The sequence below is a fragment of the Melopsittacus undulatus genome, chromosome 8 (assembly GCF_012275295.1).
Source record: "Melopsittacus undulatus isolate bMelUnd1 chromosome 8, bMelUnd1.mat.Z, whole genome shotgun sequence".
NCBI lineage: Eukaryota > Metazoa > Chordata > Aves > Psittaciformes > Psittaculidae > Melopsittacus > Melopsittacus undulatus.
In genome coordinates this window covers 2,190,071-2,209,429 of record NC_047534.1, presented here as the reverse complement: position 1 = coordinate 2,209,429, position 19,359 = coordinate 2,190,071, and the positions used below count along the sequence as shown (strand labels likewise).

Below are 19,359 nucleotides of genomic sequence, written 5' to 3'. Positions count from 1 at the left end.
AATGAAGCAGAAATACATTCCAAGCTAGGAAGTGTTTTTCCAGTCTGATAATGCATATACATACTAATCACTTGAGACTGTAGACACCAAGCTATAACACAAGGGCTGGAATAGCTCAAAGCTTTCACAGCTAAGCTTCCTAGGGCACAGAGATTTCCCTCTTTGCTGAAGTTTTGACAGGGATGGAGGAGGAAGCATCTAATTTGATGCAAATGAAGACTCAAATATTTCACTAGTGTTTGTTGTTCCATTACTATGGATATATAGCAAAGCACTGTCAAATCCAGACCTCCTAAAATCCAGATTTAAAATAGTCTTACTACTTGCACAAATTGGCTTCTGGATACCTATGAAGAAGCAGGACCCTTGTACAACTCCAATTTGTTGCAGACACCAACAGAATCATGGAATCACAGATTGGTTTGGACTAGAAGGGACCCTAAAGCTCCTCCAGTTCCAACCACCTGCCACCTTCCACTAGACCAGGTTGCTCCAAGCCCCATCCAATCTGGCCTTGAACATGGCCAAGGATGTGGCAGCCACAGCTTATTTCCTCCACAGTAATCACAGTGAGGTTCAGGTGAGTGCTGGGCATTGAGTACATACCAGGTAAAGCAATCCTGTCCCTGAAGTTTTTACACTCTAGATAGAAAAGATAAAGAAGGACACACAGAAAACTCATTCCAAAGGGACAGTGAATTGACAGAACCAGAAACAAAACACCATTCAAAATACACTTGCCCCTTAAAAGCACATATCCTCCATTCCCTCACATATGGAAGTCTCCATGCACATCCACAAGGAAAAGCTTACTTTACTCGACATTTGGAATCAGTATTTCATTACATATTTTTGCCAAACACTAGATCTGCTTGTAGAGGAGACAGATAAAAATGCCAACTGTTTTCAAAGGACTGGATTTGCTCTTCTCAACCAAAAGCCAAAAGCCAAGGTGCAAAACCAAATATCACCTGGATTTCCTGGCAACACTGAAGCTAGAATATGACATTCTTAATGGGACCCCAGCCCATAAAGCCCAAGATGATGGCTTGTGTTTACTCCTTGGGGTATGCTACAGACACTCCACTGGGGCTCCTTTTGCAATCATGGAAAGGATTCCTAGGCACACGGAAGGGAATTGCATCAGACCTCATAAGGATAATGCTGCTTTTGTACTCCTACAGAAGGAGAAAATATACAATAGCCTGCCAGTGTTTTCCACCTGTTCATTACATCTTGTCTAGCTTTGAGAGCTTGCCAGCTATGCATTAACCAACTAGTTGGGATTACCTTGCGATACTGTCTTTATATCCCTTTAGTGGCTGAAGGGAACAGCTAAAGAATGTCAAGTACAAATTCAGTGCTATTTAGCAATAGCTCAAGGGCACCGATAGAAAGCTGAGCTCAGGACAATGCATTAACTAGATGTTGTAAGACATATATATTTCTGAGTATTTTACATGCCCCCCCCTATAGACACACAGCATTCTTCTGGAAAGGATTCACCTCTGGGAAAATCCCCAGCCATTGCATGCTGCCTTTGCAAAGAGCCAGTTGTATTACACTACACTGTAAGTGATCACTTTGGCTTCAAGTGCTGTGATTAATCACCAAGCAGTGGGCAAACTGCGTGGCCAGATGAGCATTCTTGAAGTCGGTGTTTCATTGCAGCTAAAGCACAGATGTCTTGGTACATATAAGTTTTTTCCCTCCTCTGTTATCCAGAGTAGCCTTGCAAAGAACTATGCAGCAAAAGCTGGGATGGACCAACTGCCTTCAGGCCCTTTCAGGGATAAAGGATGGAGAGAACTTACAGATTGGCTTTAGGAGTATTTGAAAGAGGTTATTATGGTGCTTTCCCCACCTTAAGACCTCTGGGAAATGCCCTGTACAATAGGAGAGAGATGTTTTTGAGTACCTGAAAAGTACCAAATCTTTCTGGATCACAAAGTCCAGAGGAAATTAGCTAACAGGAACCAAGTGGCCTGTGTTTGGCAACCTGAAGGCACAATACAGCTACTTAATATCCAGGAATTTAATGTGCCATGTGTAGAAAACATCCATAGTGCAACAGAGATGGTTCTGACCTTTCCCAGCAGGTCAGCAGAGCTCCTTATGCAAGGGCTTCATCAAGTCATAGAGAACTGTGACCTACAGGAGCTCATGATCCACACATGACTCCTCCAAGGCACTTAGCACAGTTATCACTCCCATTTGGCAAATGGTCAGGAATTACACTTGATTTGATGAGGTGCTGGGAGATGAATTTCCTGTCGCCTCTCAATATAGATGTGGTTGTGTAGCAATCAGTGCCAGCAAGCAGATGCCAGGGGTGCTGCTAAGCCACCAGCTTTGTGAGCAGTGCCTTCATGAGCAGTGCCTTCAAGAGCATTGCCTTCATGAGCAGTGCTCACTCTGAGCTGAGCTGAAGGACATTCATTAGGTATTTTACCTGCAAACATTCTGCTACACAGGGGCTATCCCTGCCTTAGGCTCTCTGTGGAAGCTGCCTGTCTTGCAGTCAACTTGCATGGCCCACATTAGGTCTGCAGGGACATGGTCTTGGGAGCTGTTTAATCCTAGGAAAACTAATGAAATTCACTGCATTGGAATGATATCTTGCAGGGAGAGATTAATTTCCTCAGTTTTATCCCAGTATTTCCTGTAGATAGACGAATGCTGGATGACATTGGAATACATTGTTATTTATATGATCCAAACCCCACCTAACACACTAGCAAAAGACCCAAGTACCCAAATCATCTCCTGTCTGGCCCAAAGCAGCATCCTGCACTCAGGACCAGCATTTGCAGCTTTTAACCTTTGGTACCTCAGCCACAATGTGGTGCAGCCCTTTCCATCATAATGCTTTAAAGGTATGATCCTTATTCAAGAACAGCCTGCCTATTTGTTCTGTACATTGTTCCTTGTGCATTAATTAATGTAATTCCACTAGAAGACTTTCCAAAAGCCCAAAAGCCAGTCAGACTATTACTGAATTTAATGGAAATAGATTGTTCTGGTATTATTTGTTCTATAGTGAAATTCTTGAATAATGGCTTTTCTTTACTGAAAAACTTGCCTTGCACAGATGATACTCAGCTTTTCCATCAAAAGATTCCCCTTTGTCTCACTGTATCTGTCAGCATTGCTGAGTATACCATCTTCTTCCAAAACATCCACTCTTTGGTGTTGTTACTTATTGAATCAGACATCCTGAAGGAAGACTGCTGTGTCAGATGAAGCCAGGATGATGGGTGAGTGCTGGGATGGATGTCATGCTTGCTAAGATGACTAAATTATCTTGTCGAGGAACACTATGGGATCAAGTTGAAGTCACTTTTATGGAATGTAGGATGCTTTATAATGCACTTCCACACAGCTAAAACTGGAGTGCACGTCTTTGTGAATTCAGTTTGCACTTTTCTACAAGTCCATGTGCCCTGTGGGTTGCAATGGGCCGGGTAGAGGCCCAGAAGAGCTATATGTTTGCAGGGGTGATTAAACCCAGAAGTGAGACTTCATCTGATATCATGACTGACCTGATTTATTACCTCATTGCTGTCAAGGGAAGCTCTGGCATCTTCCCCCTACACCTGTCCTGGTGCTCCTGAGACCCTTCACTGAGCTTGTTCAGCTCACTAACCCAGCAGGAAACTTCACTGGCTTTTCCACTGAGGGGTTTATCTGTAGCAGAGCAGGAGCCTGACAGAATGGAGGCAGAGGGAGCTCCAGAATTGCCCCTTTCAACAATGGTGAGCCCTGAGATCACTTTGACAGCCCAGCTCAGCCAAACTCCAGTTACAGTCAGCCCCAGGAAACTAAGTCAGTGATCTCAAAGTCTTTAAGTGGATGCCAGTGATCATGTATAATATCCTTAGTGTGCTTGCTGCTAAATCACATTGGTACACTTATATATGCAGTAGGGTTTTCCCTGCTAAGAATCAAAGGTGCTAATTTGCATATGCTCTTGGTTATGTCTTTAAAATATAATGAGGGTAATAAAGCAAAAGTCTTGCCTGGAATTTTAAATGGATAGTTATCTGTCTCTCCTGTAACCTGTGTGTGCTTTCCTCATTTGGGCAGAATTAAATCTACACCGTTTAAGGAATCTCCAGATGTAAATGGATCAGAAAATAATAGCCATTTATTTCCCAGCAGCGGATGGTTCCTTCTTCTGCTACCCCATTGGTAAGCAGTGATTTGTAGTGGTGATTACACTCTGCTCCTTGGAAGTGGTGGTGAACAACATGATGTTGTGTTATTGCCCCCTGCAATAATGCAAGGGTGTAAAATCATAGAATCCAGTGTAAACCTCCTCTGATGCAAGCTGAGGCTGTTTCTTATTGTCCTATCACTTGTTACTTGGGACAAAAGGCTGACCCCCACCTTGCTATAACCTCCTGCCAGACAGCTGTAGAAAGTGATAAGGTCCCTCCTGTGCCTTCTCTTCTCCATCTGAACCCCTCAGGTCCCTCAGCCATTCCCCATCTCTTGTGCTCCAGGCCCTGCACCAGCTTCATTGCCCTTCTCTGGCCCTGCTCCAGCCCCTCAAGGTCTCTCTTGTAGTGAGGGGATCACAACTGAACACAGGATTCGAGGCCTGGACCACCTGTCCAGTACAGGTGATGGTCACTGCTCTGGTCCTGCTGCCCACACTATTGCTGACACAAGCCAGGATGCTCTTGGCCTTTGGGCACACTTCTGGCTGGTATTCAGCTGCTGTTAAGCAACACCCCTGGATCCTTTTCCATGAGCAGCTTTCCAGGTATTCATCCCCAAGCCTGGAGTGTGCATGGGATTGTTGTGACCCAAATGCAGGACCCAGCACTGAACCAGGTTGAACCTCATTCAACCGGCCTCAGCCCTTTGATCCATCCTGTCCAGATCACTCTTTAGAGCCTTCCTACTGTCTGCAACCTACTGCCTGCTGTAGGAACAGTACAACCATCCAAGCTGTGACACGTTTAAATTGATCTCTATTCACTCCCAGTTGGGAAAGTGCTAGAGCCAATGCTGCAGAAGCCAGCAAAGCTGTCTGATTGTGACTGACATGTTCCCACTAGAAGAATTTATGCCACAGACATGAAAGCATTTTACTACTGGACATTATCTTTGAACATGAGTAAAACTCCAGTATATGTGAGTGTGGGCCAGTGTGTATAACAATCACTGTTTGGGGGAATTCATTCACTTGTATGTCCCTGCAAAGTACTTTACCTGGTTACCTCTGTTAGCAGTAGTGTATTGCTCTCCATTTGCCAAGAGAATTAGATTTATGAGAGAGGTGTGCCAGAGACAAATTGGAGACAGCACTGTCTGGCCAAGCATCAGTGTCCAGCTATGATCAGACAGAAAACAGTTCAGAGTGTCTAATGAATGAAACCATCCTACTGAAACTCAGCTCTCCAGTTTCACAAGCAGAGGAGGGGATGTCCCCCAGTACCATTCCCTGTCGTGGTGCCTCTCTCTTGCTCTTGCACAGCTCTCTCAGTGCCTGGTGAAGCAGAGGATGAAGGATAAGGGGCTGCCTGGGAAGACTGCTGTTGGAAAGCACAGATCCTACAACCTGGTAACGTGGGCTCCTGCCTGCCATGCAAATAGGGTCTCTGGCTATTGTGTGTCCCCATGCACTGACCAACCCTCAGTCTTTCCCATGTCATACAGCCTGATACTGGCATTCCCAGAACCCTAGGAGCAGCCCTGTTTTTGGAATTGTGTTCCACAGCAGACAACAGCATTGAAATGGGTCTGGAGGAGGCGTGGGTTTAATGCCTTCCCCAGGTGCTCACAAGGAACTGAGACATCTGAGTCAGATGTAAAGGCAGGGAACAAATGGGAATCCTTCTTGTATTGTGGGATCACAGGACAGGAGAGAAACCTGCTAGAAGGATTGATGGGCATGAAAGCCAAGTGCTGGCTGCTTCTCCAGAGGGGGTTGTCTGCTAAAATCCAGCAGAGGAAAGATGGAGAGGACACAAGTTAACAATAGCTAAAACAGGCCAGACCAGGCAGGCTGCCTGCTACACCAGAGCTGTGGATGTGAGGCCAGCGTGCAGCTGAGCAGGCACAGCTCCAGACACCACACAGCCAAAGCAAGCAGTGGTGAGACGTGCGCTGTCCAAGAGGCTGCTGTACATCTGTGAGAGCAGAGATGAAACTGGAGCACAGGAGCTGGCAGGCAGCTCACCCACACCAGTGGGGATGGACTGGAAAGAGGGTGACACAGAGCCTCCATCCCTGCCTTGCCTAACAGAGTTAAAAGTGATACAGGCCAGGAGAGCATCATCCTGCAGGCTGGGCACAGCCTAGGGTGAGAGGAAAGAGGATGGAAACCAGCTCCTGAAAGCCCTTTGCAAGGGATTTGATGTGAGAAGCCCTTTGAGACAAGACACTGGAGAAGTGGTGGGCAAAACTGGCCAGCCAGTGGAGCCTCAGAATTGCTGGAAATGTTTAAGAGATCACCTGAGCTTTAGACACATGGTTTGCCTACCTCTTATTATTCAGTGCATGTTACAGAAATAGGCACTAGAGACACAAGAGTAGAGGAGGAAGAGGGGCAGAGGTGGGTTAAAGCTCACTCTCTTGAGCTGTTTGCTCCCAGACCTGCTACAGAAACGCCTGTGACACCACTTTCTGCAGATCTGTGGGGATTTTCTGTGCCCTCACCTGCTGCAACATGCATGCTCTGGGCTTCAGCTGGATAAATAAGCATGTATTTTGGTTTCAGCAGCTTGCAGTAGAGAACACTGGCAAAATCAGAAATGGAGGAGTATGAACAACCTGATACTCTGCCTCCCTTCCAAGCATTAAGCCTGGGACCAGTGCTATGTGTGTGAACCAGCCATAGCAGACCTAGATTTCAGAGATATCCTTTCCTCCCCTTCCCAAGAAACAAGGAAACAAAGGACTTTATCTAACATTAAATTAATGGGGTTTTAAAGCATAGATTAAGAGACTATTTATGTTTAATTACCCATCTTAGAGCAAGGAAACAGCAGAGAGGTGGCTAATGTTGTAATCTACATATTTCAGCAATCATTGGGTGCTTTGGAGGGTACAGTGAGTATCTCTCTGCTTGCTTTGCAATGAGTCTCTCTTTTTGCATCTCTCCCATCTCACCAAGGTTTCATTCTGCACTTCTCACAACAGGGAGACTTGCTGATTACTCTCCTCTAATTGAGTTTGGGTAATGGAAGTCACTAAAAATCTCTTTTATGTCGTATGTTGTCACAGATCTCATTAAGCCATTAGATTTGTTCTGGACCCCTTACAACAGAGGCCAAGGGGAAAGAAAGGGGGGGGGGAAAGAACAAAAACCCAGAATGATGTGCTAATATTTCTCAAATGTTTCCAGAGAAACTGCTCAGCATAATGACAGCTGCTCTTGCATTATTTAACCTGCCTACACACCCCTGGGGCTTCCAAGGGAGAAAGAGGCAGACAAGACCCCAAAGAGCTGTTCCATCAAACACAGTTGGGTTGGATCACGTTCCTGAAGGGGCCAGGACTATTCCTAAATGCAAATGAAAAGGTTCAAGGTCACCTGGGTACAAGATGGTATCAACAGTGAAATCAGACCAGACTGGGGCTACTCCAAAGGGATGTTATATCTAGCTATCCCCTTACCACTGTTTGCTTTCACTAGCTCACCATTTTTAGCACATTTTACATCTTTTTGTGCTTTCATTTCACTTGTAATAATACTATTTACTACAGAAATTGCTACAGCTAGTGAAGGTATCTCCTCTTTTTAAGGAGAAAAGATACTACATGTCCCTACAGACCTTACTCATTCCTACAGCCCATCAGAGCCAGCCCACTAAGGTATTTATTCACCGCCACTCAGACCTGTGCTTTCATGTGGCTGCGGAATGGCACAGCGGGTGGCTGTCTAGACAGAGACCTGCTTGGGTTGCCTGTACAGGCACAGGCTGCAGCAGAGAGGCTTCATGCTAAAAGTTGCTTTTCTCACTCTTCACACATCCAGAACTACTGTAAAATCATTTGCATCTGACATTGTGGCAGAGACCTGCACCCTAAATCCCTTCTGAGCCCAGCTTTGCTGGCTGTGAAGTAGGGATGTGAGACTCAGCATTAGCCAGAAAAGGTTTTGAACAAGTTTACAGCCAACACTGGCACTTAGCTTTGAAGAGATCCCATTCATGGGTGTGTTGTGCTGACCTGCTATATAACAAATGCAGAGACATGACAGTGTTAATGCACGGTAAATGCCCCTTCTGGTGCACAGGACCCCAGCAGGTAAAGGCAGGAGCATGAATATCTGAAATTTAACTTTTCCTAGTATCACCCCATTTACTTTATGTCAGACTGTGTTTATCTTCCACTGCTCACATTTAAATGTCAGAGTATCAGCATGTCTAAATTCCTCTTTTCACAGATGGAAACTGTCGATTTCTAAACACAAAAGACACCTGGGAATGTGATGTACATATTACCCTGGCACACAGTTTAACCTTTAAGGTCTGTTCTTTAAGAACCAGCTTTAGGATGAAGCCAATCACTTCAATAAAATGATAATTTACTGTTCTATAGCTCCTGGATCCTGAAGAAACCAGAAGTACCTTCAAAGTGTAGAATAGATCAGGCTGTAAATAATGTGCAAGATAATGGAGGACTATAAGTTTTGCTTCCCATGTACCTTGGGGTCTTTCTGGCACTGCAAGGCTATGAAGTAGAGGAGGGCTCAGGCAGAGCCTGGGGAGTTGGCTCTTCGCATTCCCACTCTCCTAGAAAGATCAGAGCATCCTCTTGCACTTTGCAGCATGGACATGGGTGCTATGGACACCAGCACCCAGCAGTGCAAACCCAGTGGTGCTCCCAAGGAGCCAATACAACACTGCCCGCAAGGACACCCAGAACCAGGCAAAGTAAGCTCCAGAAGGGCTTTACAGACACATCTGGTGGTGGTGGATTATTCAAGCCCTTCTCAATTTTAGGCTGTGACTTTGTGAAATGCTTTTAAGATTCAGAGACACTTGCTGGGTTTTGGGCACCTACCTTTGACTCTCAGATCGCTGTCCATGCATCTACAGTGTGTTGTCTACCCCCTTTGGAGTCCTTCAGTCTGGAAGAGCCAAAAGAAGCATCAAATCAGTCTCCAAAGAATACTTTCAGACCAGTTTTCAGGGTGTTTCTGTATCTTCTGGACCCCAGATAGAGATGTGACAAAATAGGTAAATCACAGAATCCCAGACTGGTTTGGGTTGGAAGGGACCTTAAAGCTCAGCCAGTTCCAACCTTTGCCATGGGCAGGGACACCTTCCACTGGAGCAGGCTGCTCCAAGCCCCATCCAACCTGGCCTTGAACAGGTATCTGAAAATGAACAGAATAATCAGAGCCTGCTTTGGGCATTTTGTGAAAGATGAAAGCAATTTTGCTGTTTGTGGCCCAAAATTGTGTGTGCCTTTTGGGTGACAATGGCTGCTTATTAAACCAGCTGAATTTGAATGTGAATTTGATGACAGGAATAGGGAGACAAGGAAGATCAGGGATATTATTTTAAGACAAAATGTGCTTTAATTGAATGTTCTCCACTTTGTTGGCTCTTTGCTTAACCAGTTTGGGACATAAAAGCACTGCTTGTCACATCAGTGTGTCATGGTGCAAAGCTAGGTATCGGGTAAGCCAAGAAGCAGATTCCAGGGATGCCTTTCTACCACAATCACACCAAAATCTCTGAGCCATTAAAAGCCAACACTCAAAAGAGCAAGGTGTCACTGGTTTGGACATCAGGTAGAAATCTACATGGATTCCTTTAATTTGGGTAATACCTCCTTCTTCTGAAAAATATGCCTCTAGTTCATGGTGAGAAAATCTCTTTCTCGCTTTCACTTATGGAGCCCTGGAGATATCTCCACCAATTACAACATTATTAGCTCTTTTAAAGGACAAAAACAAATGGGCAATTGAGGTTTGATTGCATTACAGAATGGTCTTTTTCCCTCTGTTTATTTTTGTCAGCTCTGTCTAGGTAATATATTCCAGGAAATGAGACAGTGATGCTATCTGGGGACAAGTTTAGCTTAGATAGGTCTGCACAAGCTTTTGGTCTCAGCTCTGTGGATACCCTCTGGAGTTTCATACTCTGCCTTGTCGTGTTTTGAGACTTGCTGCCTACCAAGACTTGCTGTTGTTTTCATCTCAGCCAAATTCAGTATAAAGTCGCCTGAGAAAATGCAGTTTTGCAAGGCTTGGTCATATACCAGACTGGAAACAAGGTCTGGGATCAGTTGTAAGCTCTTTGTATTATGTTGGGTAAACTGTTCCATAGCCCCTCTCAGCACTGGGGCTCTCACCCTGAGCTCTCCTCTGCACCCACTAACCCCAGTCAGCCCAAGGAAAGAGTGTTGCATCCCCCTGTGCTGCTTTTACAGTGGGCTCTAAGCTTTTCCATACACTGAAAGGAGACTGAGTGCATCAAGGCTCATACAACCAGGCATTAAAGGTAGGACTGGCACAATTCATCCTTACAGATACGGGTGCTAATCCAGCATGCAGCATTTTCCACTGATCCCTGAAAAGCATTCCCGTAACCATTCCTTGATGTCTGTGTGGCACAAATAACTGTTCAATTAAATCACAATGAAATGGCTGTTTGATACTCTTCTTAGAACAAAGCTACTTGGCAGGGAACTGTGAAGAATGAGTAAAATAGTCTACTAATGAATTGCATTACATTTTATCCTCCAGAACTGTAACCTCCCCCTTATAATTACACTAACTCCAAGCTAGAGGTTTCGTGGGATGAATGGGATGAGTAGTGAAGACTATAATGCTGCTGAAGAAGCAGTAAGTTAGTTATGGTGGTAAGAGGAGAAGAGCTGAGTAGGACTGATGCCCAGGATGGCACAGTGTCACTGAAATGCCGCTGTCAGCACAAGTGCAGGGCTCTGCCTGCACGCAGCTGTGGCCACCAGATGCTACGTAAGCTGATTTGCTGTGTAATTTTATGGATGGGCTTTAAAATATGGCTGTGGGGCAGTGATAAGCCTCCAACTTTATCTGCAAAAGAGAGTTGTTATTTATCGAGATTGATTGGATTATAAAGTCAGGCCCTTTAATTAAAGACTCCTGTAATCCAAAAGGAAAAGAATACAAGTTGATGCCCAGCACATGGAGTGGCTCTTCCTTAAAGCACCTGGGCTCTGTCTGCTACCACAAATCCAAGCACACTGTCAACAGCTTCCATTCGACTCCATATCCTGACTGGCTTTTTAATAAACCCTATGATATTGAATTCACCAGCTCACGTTTGTGCATGCTCAGCAGATGGCTTTATGAAGAGGTGATAGCAGTTTTCCATACATCCCACTGGAAATCACTCCAAAAGGTGGTTTTTCCCCCTCAAATGCTCCAGTATCCAGTGGGAGTGATGTCTGTTCATGTCCCAGCAATGGCTTGTCTCAAGGGTGCAACCTGAAAGTACAAAATCGACTGGTGGCTGTGGGGAGTGCTCCAGCCCTGTGCAGAGCTGCCTGGAGCAGCTCTGTCCCACCAGACTAAATTCCATAGGGGGAGAACAGCAAATCCCTGACCCACCCTGAGCCTCATGTTGGGATTTGAAAGCTGGACTACTAATGCTCACAGCAAAGCAAACCATTGCCTTGCTTTTAAGACGAAGAATATAATGTGGGTTTTAATACCTCTTTTTTGAGCAGCTGGAATATTTTAGCCAGTTTAATTCCTTTTCTTTTTTAACTTCTTCTTTTTAATTTAAATGTTACAGAGGAAATTTCCAGCTGATCAGTTAAAGTCTGGTAAAGTAATAAAGTGACTAGGAATAGTATATGAAAGCAGAATTCCCAGATCAGCAGCAGTTATGGCTGCTGAAGCACTCGGAGGTCCCAGGACAGACAGGAGTTTCGCAGTGCCCTTGGCTGAGCTGGCAGGGAAAGGTCAGGGACTTCTCTGCGGAGGCGAGAAGCAATTCGGGCTGAGGTCACTGCAAGAAGCTTTAGATTCCCCTGAGCACTCAGCAATGCAAAAAAGCTCAGCTCAACCTGATGGAACAAATAAAGCCTCAAACCTCTTCTGCAAGATGAAGGCACAGTGCAGCCACAGTCTGCATAGGTCTTTGTCAGGATGAGACCCTTCCTTCTCCTCCCTGTTTCCCCTCCCCAATCCTAAAATGTGTTTGCTTTTCCTTCTCTTCACTTTGTTTGTAGGTCCAGGCTCCGGCAGACAGCATGATACCTTTCAGATGCCAAAATGGATTATTGGATTAACTCCTTCATCAGCTGTTTGGCCTCGCAGAGGCTGGAGGTCAGGGAAGTTATTAATTCACAGCCTTCTCCATTTGCTCATTGCAAAGGGAGGCAACTATTGACTTTGCAGATTCAGTGGGATCTTACAGCCATATTACAGAGTGCAATTCTGCAGGCAATATATCAGTATACATCTTTTGATGTCTCTTGTTATCAAATGAAAAAGAAGCATCTGCCACTTTATAGATGTGTTCACATGCCAAGGGGAAAAATGCAGTGTGTGATTGATGCTCCAGCCTCTACAACAGTAGAGTGCCAGCTTTAAGACTCATGCCTGCAGGGCAGCTGACGATGGTATTGCCAGCAATGGAGATAAGCTCTTGGCCGTGTGTGTGACGCCCTGGGAGGCAGTGGTCCCAAACCAGGGGCCTGTAGGGAGGTAGGTGGCAGTCATAGAATCACAAAATGGTTTGGAAGAGACCTTAGAGCTCACCCAGTTCCAACCTTTTGCCACAAGCAGGGACACATTCCACTAGACCAGGCTGCTTCAAGCCCTGTCCAGCCTGGCCTCAAGCACTTCCCAGTGCCTGCCTGGATGCTGGCTGCACTCTTGGCCCTGGCAGATATTCCCTGCTTCCTCCTGTGCTAGAATGACAAGCCAAAAGGGAGGTGGAAAGCCCAAGACCATAACAAACATGTCAACAGAACACTGGGTAGGTGGAAAGCCAGCTGGCCACGCAGGGCGCAAAGCAGGAAAGGTTTTAAGGACCAGTGATGGTGCTAAGGCAATCCTTGAGAACAAACTGGGTTTCCTAAGCCTCTGCAACCTGCAGCATGGCCATGCAGCACAGCAGCTACCTTCAGCCTTTGTGTGCTCCCCAGGTCTCTGAAATGGCCCACGAGCATATGCATGTCCCAAGCTGCAGCTAAGCCACCTCACTCAGCTCTGCAAGGAGATGTGGCCAAGCAGCAGAGATGGTTACTGCCAGCAGGGCAAAGGGCCAGCATTTCTCTGTGAAGATCATTCGCCTCAGAAATCATGCACAGAGGAAGTCTTTGCTGGTACATCATCACAACAAAGGGAACATGGATGCAGTGATGTTCTCTTCCACACCCAGATGAACTGGTGCCAGGCCATCACCAGCTCTTGCAGGGCAACACCAGCTTTTAGCTTGCTCCAGCACCATAAGCTGTGCCAGATCCAGCCCTGGTTTAAGGAGTTGTCCAGAGCTTTCAAGTTGCCGGAATGGACAGTATCCCCTGGAGACAACAGATGGAGTTTCTGTGCATCTGGAATTTGGCTTTAACTTTAGTCTTCAAGGAAGATGGATTTTACTGCTGTATAGTCCAGAGCATAAGAGCTGATCTAGTCTTATAAGCTTATGAACAAAGAAGCCTCACTTATGGCAACTTCTGGCCTCTCAAGGACAAACCACACAGCAGATAAAAGTCCAGATACCTCTGGATGAAATCAGTGGTTTTCTGATTTCTGTTTATGCTCTGGAGAATAGTGATAGGATGGAAATTTAGTGCCTTGGAGATGTGAGTGCCCTAAAGAGATGGCAGGAGGGTTGGCTCGGCTAGGACACAGGCCAGAGCCTGAGCACTCACCAGCTAGCAGAGGGAGCTGAGCCTGCACAGGAAAGCCAGACCCTTTGCAAGAGGCAGGGTTTAACTGCAGCATTTTCTGTTTCCTTTGGGCTACAGATTGTACCTGACCTTCCTGACTGAGAAGTGTTCTGATTTCAGTAAATTAACGTCTATCCTGGCTGCTCTTCTGCTCTTGAAATGCATATTCCTATTAATAATATACACCATCCTATGCTTAGTTAACAATAAAAGTAGGGACTTTTGACATGTTTCTCTGTCCTCAGACTAGACAGATTGTTAAATATCATTATATTTCCAGTATTACGATGTGGCAACATGAATCAAGCGGCTATGAATAGATTAAGATGGAAATCAGAAGTGTAATTCTAACCATCAGAGGCATGAGGTTCAGGAACAGCCTTTTAATATGATTAATGGAGTGAAAATCTAACTAGTTTGAAGATGGAAGTTGATAAACATAAAAGAGTTCTGTGACATCCTTGCATATGGAGTGTCATGGGAATGTCATTTGGAGCTGGTGCTGCTTTGTAATCAATAAAAATAGCATCTGTCTAATATGTTCAGGGAAACCACTTGTTACAGCTTTTTGTAAGGGAACTCTGTACAAGAGCATGAGGAACATCAGGAGCAACAGAGAGGAGCAGTGCTTAATCTAGCCATGAGCTCTAGCAAAGCAAATGGTTTGGGGCATGAAGCAAATGGGTTTGGAGCAACTGGTGGTCTCCTGGGAGGAAGGGTAATAAGCAATGTACTCAATGTGGGCTTTTGTCCTGCTGTGCTTCTTCCTGAGCCACCTATAAGTCATGAGAATTAGTGCTTCAGGGTTTGGGAGTATGGACAAAGTCTGGATACCATGAGCTTGCTCGGGCACTCTTTGAGAATCTATTTGTCTATTAGTAATCCTCAGGCAACAGGTTTTGGCCAGAGAGCTAATCCCTAATGAGGATTTGAGGTTGCAAACTGAGTTGGTACATCCCTACATGACCATTCCCCTCTCAGTCTTATTTATCAGCACAGAGCTTTTGCTAAAGAGAGATATTGAGGTGTAGAAGGATGTAATAACATTTTGGGTTTGTTATAAATGTTCTGAAAGTTTACTTTGCCTGTGAACATCCATAGGCTACGGACTGATGATAGTCAGGAGCACAGGATGTGAAAATGTCTGTGTCTCCTGGATAACTCCACACCTCACCAACTATGGAGGGTGCTGCAGGAAAAACAGCCTCTCCTTCTGGAGCTGGTGGCAGTGCCAGTGCTAAGAGGAGAAAGTAACAGCTCCCTAGCAATCAAGCTAAGAAATGAGAGAACCCATTTAACCCCTTCTGTGCATCAAGGCAGAACCACAAGGAGATGAGACAGGAGCTTCAGAGCCTCTGAAGAGATGCTGGCGGAGCATAGGAGGAAGAAAAAGGATGTGGCTCACAGTTTGAGACATGGTGCTGAGCATCCAGTGAAAAAAGAGCCTAAAGAGTTAAAAACCTCCCTTCTTTCTCTCATGCACCTGATAAATAAAATGTCAATCTCAGAGATGATCCAAGACCGTTTTCCAATAAGAAACAAACCCAGGGCTTAGAAAATGCACACACGCAAAGTAGATGAAACTTAAAAGCATTTTCCCAGCATAGTAGTTATAAAAAAGAGAGGTGACCTTTAAAGAAAGGCAGTGAGAGTTCATTTGCTGTAAAAAATGAGTTTAAAAAAAATCAGCTGGGTTAAGCCAAAAAGCCCTCCCTCCCAGCCACTCTCCTGCCATAGGTTACTGCTCTTTTTAATAGGCGCTTCAGCATCAGGATTTAAAAATTCATTTTCTTTTAGTGCTGGAATAAATGGAAGTCAAGGATTGAAACATCCTCTCCTTCCCCATCCTCCTCTCTTGATGGAGCACAGCCAAAAGTAGTGGCTGCTCTCTATCTTTTCCTTGCACATCACTTTACCCAGGACTTTAAGCCCTGATTGGCATCCAGGTGGTTAAAAGGGAAGAGGTGGAACATCTTCCCCTCTCCACTCTCCCAAAGGTCACATCCAGAGCTGAGAAAAGTGCAGTAATTCTGTCTAAGACTTTGAACTGGAAAGAAATGCCAACCTAGAACTTTGCTCCACACATGGCAGTGCCCTAAGCAGACACTGGAGCATTGCAGGAAGATGTCTTCCTCCTGGGCAAGTTCTATGATGCCCATGGTGAACCTTTTGCTCACTCCCTCCAGGAGACACACTCTTGGTGCCCACACACAGCCATTTCTGTGTTTCACAGTCCTTCAAATGGTGGGATAAAGAACGTGTACAACACAGACATTTGGGACAGACCTTTCAGATGCTTGTAGCTGTGATGGTCTCTGTGATGCCCTCTGAGATGGTGCTCCTGCAGCAGCTGTTCTGGTGTGAGCATTGCATTCTCCTCAGGACCAGGCCAAAAACGTTTATTTCCTATGGGAAAACATAACGATCATGGAGCAATACTGCTTTAAAATGACTGCTTTCAAAGTCTCCGAGGTAGTGGCCAGTCTGTCTGCCTCTTTCCTGATATAAAAAGGATGTATAAAAGGACAACAGCTAAATTAAAATGCCAAACTGAAGAGTTAAGCTATTATCTTTATAAATAATACAGAGGGTGTCCTTGCCTTTTAAAGAACAGACAAGAGTGATACAGCTTGAGGTTCCTCACATGAAGCATCAGTTGCTGGTGGCATGTCAAGCACCGATGGTCTCATCATTAAACAACTGAGTCATTGAAAACAAAATGCAAGCTTTAAGTGAAGGACTGAGCTAGGATTAAGGCTCCTGTGCAACATCTGATGGCATCAGTGTAGGTAAAGACAGGCAAAGCAGCATAAATATGGAATAATCCTGGTGTGGTCCAAAGGGAAAACCCAGCAGGAGATGAGGAAGGTGCCATTCACAACATAGCTGTGAACACAGCTCCTGCTCCCATGTGGACCCTGGCACACCTACACAGAGAGAGCAGACACTCGCTGCAGGTGCTGATTGACACTGCAGCCTGAAGAGTCTTTACATATGATCATCCTTGATGCCTCTTACGAGTTTTATTAATTTTAAAAGCTTTCTGATCTCTTCCAGTTAAGCTTCAATTACTGTTCTTCATCTGCAGCCCCTAAAAAGATCAAAACCAGTTTAGAGGAAGAGGCTTTTTATTCCTTACCAACCCTGCCCCCTGTCTTCACTGGGGATTATACTCCTTCCCTCTGCACATCCACGAGACCATTAAGTATAAGGCAGCAGTCAGACAGCAACATCTATACAACAGTATTCCCATCGCCTGTGGCAGGATGCCAGACAGTAAATACAACTTTAAGGCTGTGCAGTTGGTCTTTTGAGCTTTTACAGTTTCTAGCTGGAGGGGAAAAAAAGAAGAAAAGAGACCAGCTGGTGCAGTTACTCTTGCTTTCAATTGCCAGTTATGCAACAGGCAGATACATGGATGTGCTTTGTACCCTTCTGAGTTGGTGTGAAGGCCACTGCCACCTTCATCTTACAATGGCAAGCAGCTAAAAGATGGCACAGGTTGGGGAACTCACTGGTTGCTTTGTTTGAAATGCAGAATTGCTTTTAAAGGGTCAGGTTTCTTCCATCTGTGCCCAGTGGCTCTGAAATTTAACTTTCTCTTTGCACCTTCTTACAACCACTTATGCATTTGTCAGCTCAAGAGAAGTTGTCTGCAGCTGAGCTGTGTTGTAGCTCACTAAGAGCCATACATGAGAGCTTGTCCATGCACAACATGATGGTTACTTCTGTGTGTGCTGGACATTTGGCTTGCTGGACTGACCTGCTGAGGTGAGCTTCAGCTTTGGCTGTGGTGTTTAAAGCCTGAGGACTAAAAACTGAATCTAACAACTTCCCAAATGCCTAAACAAGCCACTTGTTGTCCAAGGGGCTGGAGACGCAAGATGCTGCACTTCAGACATGCAGGGGTCCGTGCTGGAGGATCCATCACCCCTCCTTCTTCCTTAGATTTTACTTGGAAAGCAAAATGTTAACAGCAAGACACTTATACTCACTCGTGCTTTCTACAGTGGCTTGTCTGGGATTCAGAAATCTTTTGCTCTGTTCTCCAGCTGCTCTAAGATGTCCTGACAAGGAGTCCCAACTCTCTTCTCCAGGTATCACCTCTGTCCAACAACTGCCTTAAAAAGCACAACAAACAAGCTGAGAAGTGTTCTCAGCAAACGTGGGGAAATATTTTTTGCAGTAAAGTCTAAGCAGTTTTGCAGAGCTCTTCTCAAGTGCATTTACTGAAATTTCCCCAGAGCCTTCCTAATGTAAGTACTGTTGGAAAGATCCTAACTAAGAGAAACAGCTCCTGCTGAGTGATAGTCCAGAGCTTTATTAGTGGAGATCAAAGAGAATAAAACAATTACTATAATTTCCAAGGAATGATTTTTCCAGGGGCACGGAGATGAAGGCTGTGAAAATGAGCCTCTGTGTGTTTAAGTAATGGGTAGGCATTCTGGTCTTTAATTTTTTTGCTAGCAGAGGGAATCACCTCCTATTCTGGGATATCCTAATGCAAATACAAAGCAACTTTTTGGCTTCCATGGAGTGCTCACAGTCCCTCGAGCTGTGTGTGTGTGTGTGTGTGTGTGTGTGTGTGTGTGTGTGTGAAAACTGTGATGCAGGACACAGACTGCAGCCAAGCAGCGGGACTTGGACACCTTACAGTCCAGTGGATGACAGGATGCCCTCACATAGAATCATAGAACAGTTAGGGTTGGAAAGGACCTTAAGATCATCCAGTTCCAACCCCCCTGACATGGGCAGGGACACTTCACACTAAACCGTATCACCCAAGGCTTCATCCAACCTGGCCTTGAACACTGCCAGGGATGGAGCATTCACATGTCTCTGGATCAGGCCTGATTCAATCCTGCATTCACTCTTGGAGTCCCAAGAGCCAAATCCTAATGAGTCAAATGCTGCCACTGTTGCATTTGCAGGGGAGCATCCTCAGGATGGCTGGGAGAGCTGTGACTATGTATGCTGTGGAAATTAGGTGCATTACCCTCCATAGATGCACAGAGGATGATCCCCAGACTTGCTCTGCTCTTGCTTCACAGGCTGCAATGACCCTGCTCTGTGCATGGCAGCTTCTCTCCAGCAAAACAATTGTCCTTCATCCTATTACACTGTAACATGTGATTTAAAGATGATTCATCCCTTTTATTTGAGCCTGGACTTGGCTATTATACTGCATTTCAGCCAAATATTATTAGGAATGTTGATGTGTCTACACAGGGCCATTTTCTCCAAAATTAATCTAAGAACTCTTAAAATGAATGAGCATATATCAAAGATTTCTTTGGAACACAAATAGACTTAATTTGGTTTATCTTAATGCATTTTGGCAACAAATCACAACAAACCAAGGAAAGGTCTCTGTTATTCTGTCCACATAGAAGCAAATGCAGCTGAATGAATCCACTTGAAAGGCCAACCTCCAGTTAGTCCAGGTTAATTTTCCCAACCAAACAAGCCCTAAGTTAAAAGATGAACAGTGATGTTCTCTGC

General features: G+C 45.1%; 1 long non-coding RNA gene across 2 annotated transcripts in view; it reads right to left on the bottom strand.

Annotated features, from left to right (window-relative positions):
• LOC115945835 (uncharacterized) overlaps positions 1–19,359 on the bottom strand; it is a 64,478-nt gene that overhangs the window by 33,879 nt on the left and 11,240 nt on the right. For both annotated transcript variants that reach the window (XR_004549914.1, XR_004549915.1), the window contains exons 3-4: positions 16,144–16,263; positions 9,022–9,088 (exon numbers count right to left, since the gene is read on the bottom strand). This is a non-coding gene — a long non-coding RNA (uncharacterized lncRNA). The remainder of the gene's footprint in view (positions 1–9,021; positions 9,089–16,143; positions 16,264–19,359) is intronic.